A 9,528-nucleotide genomic window follows, 5' to 3' on the forward strand; every position below is an offset into this window, starting at 1 on the left:
ATATATATAACACTATGTAATAGAAGGTTTGTATCCAATAGTTTGTAATCTCTTTATCAATGTAAAATATTGCTTTTATGAATATGCAAGTAGCATGTTTTGGAGTAATGATGTTGTGAAGTATGAATGTTTGGGTCTTTCAAAAATACGAAAATTGGGGTATTTCATGGGGATATGGTCTTTGGACCGTAAACTCCCTAAGGGCTTATTCTTGACGAGTAAACTCCTTATCTAGGCCCTACACATCGTTAAATGCTACCCGATCCACTCCTAACACTTGAAATAAAGTGTTTTCACGCCTCGGAGTGTACTGTGTTATCTAATTAGTGGTTCAAAGTCTAATTAGATACAATTATATATGTATTCATATTACATAGGAACCTCACGTGTTCTCAAGCCCTAAACTGACACATAGCATCCAACCGACACACTTCTCGATTGGTGAGTTCATACCCCTACGTTTTTCCATGTTTACAATGTTTTCAGGGGAAATACAAGCAAAAGTACAAGGAAATCTTGTACTGAAACTTATGATTTAATTTGGAATGTTTCGTATATCGTATGCTTTTAACATTGGAAACTGTATTAACCAATCGTTCAACTTGCAGAGTAAACCGTCAAACTATTTGTGAAACTCGTTTTAAATTGTTATATTTTATATTTCACAAATGAATTTCCATATCATTACTGTTAAAAGCATTAGCTTAGAACTTTCGAAACGTCCTTGGTATCACTCCCCTTAGATACGAGAGTGAAGGATTTCAGCACTTTAGACATGTCCTTGATAACCCTCCCCTTAGATATGAGAGTGAAGGACTATAATAGAGTTTTCCGTATTATTACTTTTTAAATGTCCTTTGGTAACACTCCCCCTAGATTCGAGAGTGAAGGACTACTTTTAAAATTCATTAATCTTAAGATTGGAGACACGTCCTTGGTAACACTCCCCCTAGTTACGAGAGTGTAGGACTACCCCTGTAACCAAAATCTCCTGGAGGGAGAGCGTGACTTGAGTGTATAGATCTATACAGGATTAACAACCCCGCACCTGGCTGCTAGCTACAGTCGAACCCAAAGGTTCAAGGGTGACAAAAGTCATAAAACGATACTAGCCCCTGTTTCGAGCCTTATCTAGTCTATTCTATGGTTATGGAACTCGCAATTTAGATTATGAATACTTTTATACTTACATATTAGTGTTATATACGTGTTAAAACTAATGTACTTTTCAAGGATAACCAGGTTTTCAGGAAACTTCACACAAACACTTTAAGTATGTTAGATACTTGTACATTACATTCAGAACCGATAACCAATTACAAAATTCTAAGGAAAATAAAGGTTTTTCCTGGGATAACAAACTGTACATAACCAGATCGTATAACAAACGGATAACTAAACTTTACTTGTAAGAAAATATGGGATTTTCTTGGATAAACATTTTTCATAAACCAAAGGAAACTTGTTCATTTTTAGAAAACAAACCGCTTATGAACTCACTAGCTTTATGCTGATTTTCAAACTGCTTGTATTCTCAGGTCCACATTAGACAAGTACGCCGCAATCTTTTGGAGAAAACTAAGCGTTTTAGCAGACTCATCTTTACTTCTGTTCAAACTACTGTATAGATAAACATGTTTCACTTTACTTTCAAACAAATGTAATTATTCCTATGTAATGTAATGTTTTGTGTTTACTATGCTTACTATGTACATTGGTTGTGATACTTTACATGACGTCCTCCGCCCTGGAACGTTTCCTCCATCGGTTTCGGGGTGTGACAGTATTAACTTTAAAGCTGGTGAGATCATAAGTATATTAGTGTCTGAGTTTGTATGAAAGCATTTGTAAGATGTTTGTAAGATGTAATGTATTAGTTTTGTAAAGTTTGTATTTTTTTGAACTATCCTAGAAAACCCTGTGTTTCCTACTAAAAGTAGCCTTCTACCAAGGCATCTAGTAGCTGTGTGTATCTCTTGTAAGAGTGCGTATTTTCCCAAATCCGTCTATCATTAACCAAAAATATAGTTTTTACATTACTGTGCATCGTGTGAATGTTCACGAAGTGAATGTAATAGGAAAAATATTATAGTAATGTAGTGTTGTGTTAAGTAACTACTACTGTACTAACTACCTTAAACCAATTGTTATTTAAAGTACCATGTGATGGGCCTGTACCCTGCTACCGACTCAATAGTAAAATGACGATGTAGCGAGCAGCAAGGTGTAGGATAGTCAATCCAGTATAGATCTATACGCAAACTCATACGCTCCCTAATTAAGGAGATTCTGGATACAAAAACGGTCATGGCAGGTAGTGCCACGACCCGTTTAATGGCTCACATAACTGAATGTAAAGTATATGTAATGTATGTGCTAGCTGTATTGTGTGTTCTTCCTCTATCTAGCCTGTATGTTTGTTTCTCATCATTATGTATTATGTTTATTTCTCATTACTATGTATTATGTTTGTTTCTCATAATTATGTATTATGTTTGTTTCTCATCACTATGTATTATGTTGGTTTCTCGTCACTATGTATTATGTTGGTTTCTCATGACTATGTATTATGTTTGTTTCTCATCACTATAAGTTATGACTCATGTATAAATTGACTCTTTGTATGATTCATTATTCTAGTATTAGTATTAGTAAAACCCTAAACTACGCCTATTGTAGTTTACTAGTAATATAACTTGTACGTATGAACATGGGAGTATACCCCTACTACCCAGGGTATTGAATTGACTGGAAGAACCTTTATGACTATATATGTACACATGATATATAACTAATAGTTAAACGACCTTCGGACGGATACCCGATATCCTACCAAACCACATCCCAACAGGGAAAAGGAAATAAGGCAGGTTGGCCTTCCTAAGTCATTCAAACATTACTTATATAACTACACATATCTAGGCATCCAATTTACAATATAATGTATAAAAGAAGTTTCGTAAAAGCATTTTATATGTAAAAGAGTTTTTAAGACAGTTTGAAGTAAAACAGTTTAGTAAAACAATTTGAAAGTAAGAGATTCACTTGTTGATAGTTATTAATCACATGTGATTGAGATAATAACTATCATAACTTTACTTGTATTCCTCCCCCCCCCCCCCCCACGCATAAAATTATTTATTAACATTTAAAAGCATTTAAAAGGTTAATTAAGGGGTATGAACTCACCTGTAGTGAGTGGATTAGATTGAAGTGTCGGATACGATGCTAGGTGACAAGTGGAGACTTGTACACACACCACAAGCCTAGTTATCATATAATCAATATATAAATAACTAATTACGCCCTTTATCTCTAATAAATTATGTTAAGACACTCTAGAACATGGGAACACTTTGTTTCAAGTGTTGTAGGGCATAGCTGGTGAGTGTAGGGTTCAAGGAAAACTCCCTAAGGGAGATTATGGTTCTTAGGCACTCAAAAAATGAGTTTACGGTCATAAACTCATGAGTTTATGGCCGTAAGCTCATATCCCCTTAACCATTTGATGATTTGATGCTCTAGAAGACCCTCAGAAGCATTTCTACTTGATGGCTAAGCCTTTGGAAGAGATTAGGGCACAAATCCCGCCCTTTGGAGAGTTCACGGCCCTAAGACCATATTCTTTTGGGTTTACTGCCATAAAACCTTTAGGGTTATGGTATTTTGTTGTTTGCTAGTCCTAAACACAACAAGGAAGGATTCTAGGTTAGGTTCCAAGGCTTATGAAGAGTTTAAAGCACACTTTGGCATTTTTGATTGGGGTTCACGGTCCAAGAACTTCTTGGGTCGTGAACACCTTACTCTTGGTGTTCTTGAGGTGTTTTCTTGATGTTTGGCAAGGTAATTGTAACACCGTAAATTTCAAAACAAAATTTTAAAATTTTCATAAAACATAATTCAATTAATATTCATAAAACAACCATATAATTATCCAATTCAAGTCAATACAAAATCCCAAGATCACAAATGTAAAAACTCCGTGTGTGTGTGTACGGATCAAGCCGGCGCCTTCCCGCGGTCGTCACTAGTACCTGAAACAATAACATCAAACACTGTAAGCTCAAAGCTTAGTGAGTTCCCCAAAATACCACATATAACACATATTAGCCACTCGAGGCTATAACTCTGTGGGTCCGTGCACCCAAACTCTGTGAACCCTCAAGTTCTAGCTCTGATAAACATGCACCACATAAATCACATAGAAATAATGCAGTACAACACATAACATACATAGCATACAAATACTCTATCATATAACTCTGGTTACCTACTCAAAGTAAAGTATAGTGAGAAGACTCACCTCGCGTATCTCGGTATCTCACGAATCCTGGAAATCCCTCGTGCTTGATCCTCTGAGCTCTAATCCTCCTATAACATCATATGTCTCTAGTTAACACTTTATATCTTCTAAGGTTGACTATCCCTAAGAAGTCAACACAGGTCAACTTCGGTCAACGGTCAATGGTCAACTTTGACCGGATTCGGCGAGTGCGCTATGGCGACTCAGCGAGTCTAGGCGTTTTCACCAACCCTCTAAAATTCCCTTCCTACACGTCGAGTATTCCCCCTTACTCGACGAGTTCCATCTGGAAGAATCGCGGGGCCACCCCGACTCAAATCGCCGAGTCTCAAGAACAACTCGGCGAGTCCCAGTTTGACTTAGTCCACCTGTCGTCCCTCTCCAACTCACCCTGACTCAATGAGTCAACCCATGACTCGATTGGACCACTCATTGAGCGAACCCAAGGCAATCTTCAAACTACTCGCCGAGTCTGATGAACAGACTCAGCGAGTCCATGCCATGCAACCGCTCCAACTTGCTTTTAAGGTCATATCTGCTTCCACAATCTATAGATCTGGCCTCCCTAGACTGACTCATCATGTAAAGCTTCTATCTTGGTTCCCATAACACACCCCATGGCTCATAAATAGAGTTTTGACCTAAGGCATAAGGATTCCAATTTAAAACCTCCATTGATTCCCAAAAGCTTGGGCAAAGGGACACTCTGGACCTCCATGGGTCCAGATCTATGGTTTAAACCACATAAAGGACCAAGGGGCACTAGATCTTGCCACAAAAGGGTTCAACAAACCCTAAATCAAAATAAACATCAACAAGGAAGAAGATAACTCGAAACTATTACCACAATAGTGATGCTCTGGACTCCAAACTCTCAGAAGTGGCTCCACTTGCTTTCCCTTAGCTAGTTCTCTCCTTCCTTGAAAAAATGACACCTCCAAGATCAATAATGGCCTTCTACTTTGCTCCAAACGCTCACACTCGATTAGGGTTTCACTCAAGGGACTGGTGAGCACAAATGATGGCCATAAGGCCCTTTAAATAGGTCCCAAACCCAAGAAATTAGGGTTTCATTACACAGCGCTGACTCGCCGAGTCGAGGCGCGATCCCGCGACCAGATCCGCGACCCTACTCGGCGAGTATGAGCTCCAACTCGCCGAGTCCCCTCTCAAAACACAAAAAAACATAAATATACAAGATACCTGAAAATCCAGCTGTTACAACTCTCCCCCACTAGAACTAGACTTCGCCCTCGAGGTCTTGCTCTAAAAACAGCTCCGGATGCTGCTCCTGCATCATACGCTCTGGCTCCCAGGTCATCTCCGATCCCCTCCGATGTTGCCACTGAACCAACACCAGAGGTACCTCCTTATTCCTCAGAACCTTGATCTTCCGATCTCTGATGGCCACTGGTCTCTCGGTATAATTCAGGCTTGCATCCACCTGAATATCCTCTAATGGAACCACTGCCGATTCATCGGCTATACACTTCCTCAACTGCGACACATGAAAAGTGTCGTGGATCTGCCCCAACTCTGCTGGCAACTCCAACCGATAGGCTACCCGACCTACCCTCGCAATCACACGAAATGGTCCTATAAACCGGGGCCCCAACTTGCCCCTTTTCCTAAACCGAATCACTCCTTTCCAAGGGGAAACCTTCAGGAGAACGAAGTCGCCAACCTGAAACTCAAGCTCGGACCGGCGCCTATCTGCATAACTCTTTCGTTGGCTCTGGGCGGTCAATAACCTCTGTCTGACCTGCTGTATCTGCTTTGTCGTTTGAATCACGATCTCTGTACTGCCCATCACTCTCTGCCCAACCTCACCCCAACAAATGGGGGTCCGACACCTCCTACCATACAACAGCTCAAAGGGCGGCATACCGATGCTCGAATGATGGCTGTTATTGTAGGAAAACTCCGCCAAGGGTAAATACACATCCCAGCTACACGCGAAATCCAACACACATGCTCGAAGCATGTCTTCAAGCGTCTGAATCGTCCGCTCACTCTGGGCGTCTATCTGGGGATGATATGCGGTACTAAAATGCAGTTTAGTACCCAACTCCTCATGAAATTTCTTCGAGAATTTGGAAGTGAAACGCACATCACGGTCCGAAACAATCGAGATCGGCACCCCATGCCGAGATACCACTTCTCTCACATAAACCTTCGCCAACTTCTCCGCCGAAGAACTCTCACTGATGGCAAGGAAGTAAGCGCTCTTCGTCAACCTATCCACAATCACCCAAATTGCATCAACTCCTCTAGCAGTCCTCGACAATTTGGTGATGAAATCCATAGTGATCTGTTCCCACTTCCACTCGGGAACCTCCAATGGCTGCAACTTGCCATGTGGTCTCTGGTGCTCGGCCTTAACCCTTCGGCAGGTCAAACACCTCTCGACAAACCATGCGACGTCCCTCTTCATACAGGGCCACCAATACTCTTTCCTCAAATCCAAATACATTTTCGTAGCCCCGGGATGGATCGAAAATTTCGATCCATGTGCTTCCTCCATCAAAGTAGTATGCGTACTGCCCACAAATGGTACACAAATTCGGCCCTGAAAAGTTATAAGCCCTCGACTATCTGAAACGAACTCTGAAACCAAACCAACGACCCGTTCTCTTTCTGCATCTCCGGTTGCACAGCCTCGGCATGTGCCCCACGGATGGCATCCATAACTGGAGCAATCACGGTCAATCTCAAACATACATTTCGCAGTGGAGTACTCTCCGCCCTACGGCTCAACGCATCAACTACCACATTAGCCTTCCCGGGTGGTACAGGATCTCACAATCATAATCCTTGACCACATCTAACCACCTCCTCTGCCGCATATTTAGGTTAGGCTGATCCATCAAGTACTTCAAGCTCTTATGGTCCGCGTATATCGTACAACGAACCTCATACAAGTAGTGACGCCAAATCTCGAGGGCGAACACCACTGCCCCCAACTCTAGATCATGTGTGGGATATCTCGTCTCATGAGGCTTCAACTGCCTCGATGCATATGCTATCACATGTCCCTTCTGCATCAGTACCGCTCCCAGCCCTAAAATCGATGCATCACAAAATACTACAAAATCTTCCATCCCTTCCGGAAGAGCTAATACCGGGGCTTCGCACAACCTTTGGCGAAGCGTCTCAAAGGAGGTCTGCTGCTCGGGACCCCATGAAAATGCAACACCCTTCCGGGTCAATCTGGTGAGTGGCACCGCGATCTTGGAGAAATCCTTGATAAATCTCTGATAGTACCCTGCCAACCCAAGGAAGCTCATGATCTCAGAGGGTGACTTTAGCACCTCCCAACTCATCACCGCCTCAACCTTGGCCGGATCGACCAATATCCCTTTCTGATTAACAAGATGTCCCAGAAACTGGACCTCCCGCAACCAGAAATCGCACTTGGAAAACTTTGCATAAAGTTTCTCCGATCTCAAAACCCTAAGAACTTCCCTCAAATGCTCCTCATGTTGCTCTCTAGATCTCGAATATACCAGAATATCATCGATGAATACAATCACTGACCGATCCAACATCGGCCTGCATACCGTGTTCATGAGATCCATGAACACAGCCGGGGCATTGGTGAGCCCAAAAGGCATCACCACAAACTCATAATGCCTACATCGCGTCCTGAACGTTGTCTTCTGGACGTCCTCATCCCGCACTCTCACCTGATGATAGCCCGACCTTAAATCGATCTTGGAGAACCAAGATGCTCCCTGTAACTGATCGAATAAATCGTCGATCCTCGGCAACGGGTAACGGTTCTTGACCGTCAGCTTGTTCAATTCTCGGTAATCAATACACATTCGATGCTAGCCAACCTTCTTCTTCACAAACAGAATGGGCGCTCCCCACGGTGAGCTACTCGGCCGAATAAACCCCTTCCCCAGTAGCTCCTGAAGCTGCAAGGATAACTCTTGCATCTCTGGAGGTGCAACACGATAAGGCACCTTAGCGATAGGTGCGGCCCCCGGAACCAAATCAATACTGAACTCTACTTGCCTCACGGGAGGCACACCCGGTAACTCTTCAGGAAAAACATCTGGAAACTCACGCACCACCGGAACCTCCTCCACTGAACTCGGTCTCTCGGAGATCACCCGCGTATCCATCACATATGCCACAAAACCCTTACAGCCCTGCTGTAAACACTGCCTCGCTCTAGCGGCCGAACAAAAGGCTGATCCAGAACGTGTACCCTCGTCGTACATTGAAAGAACTCCCCCACTAGGATCTCGTATGGTCACTAGCTGATGCTCACAGTCGATAACCGCGCCGAATCGGCTCAACCAGTCCATGCCCACAATGACACAGACATCACCCATCGCAATAGGAACCAGATCAATCGGAAACTCAACCCTAAAAATCTCCAACACACATCCCTGGAGGACCTTCGTGGCACAAATCACTCTATCGGCAGCTATGGAAACCCTCAGAGGCCGACTCAATGCCTCATGACTAACACTGATATGCTGACTAAAGGCCAAAGATACAAAAGACCGACTCACACCTGAGTCAAATAACACTAAAGCAGGCACATAGTTCACAAGGAAGGTACTTATGCATAACATAATATAAGCATAATATGTCAACACCAAAATAAATACATAGAAGGAAACGTACCAGCCACAACATCGGGTGCAGCGCAGACCTCCTCCGCAGTCAGCTGAAAGGCTCTCCCTCGAGCTCTCAGCGCCTCGGCCTTCACGGGCCGACTCTCTGTAGCTCTGATGGCGGCAGGAGCAGATCCCTGAGATGCTCCGCGCAACAGCGGACACTCCGCCTTCCGGTGTCCGGTCTGGTTGTAGTGAAAACACACTGCAAACCCCTTGGGGCAGTCCTTGGACATATGCCCCTCCTTGCCACATTTGTAGCAAGATCCCGCTCGACAGACTCCATCATGACCCTTGCCGCACTTCCCGCAAGTGCGGCCCTTCTAGCTCCCGGGTTTGGGATCAGCGGGCTTGGCCCGCTTGGCTGCCGGCTGAGACTGTGTCGGCCGCCGATCCCTCCCCTGAGACTCCACCTCCTCCCTGGCCTGTGTCTCAAGCTCAATCTCCCTCTTCCGGGCATTTGCCTGAAGCTCAGCAAATGTCCGATACGAGGAGTTCGCGGCGAACTCCCAAATATCCCATCTCAAAATGCTCAAGTAGCGGCTCATACGTGCCTGCTCAGTGGACACGTTCTTAGGGCAGAACATCGCCCTC

This window comes from Lactuca saligna, chromosome 6 (assembly GCF_052625555.1).
Source record: "Lactuca saligna cultivar CGN05327 chromosome 6, ASM5262555v1, whole genome shotgun sequence".
Classification (NCBI taxonomy): domain Eukaryota; kingdom Viridiplantae; phylum Streptophyta; class Magnoliopsida; order Asterales; family Asteraceae; genus Lactuca; species Lactuca saligna.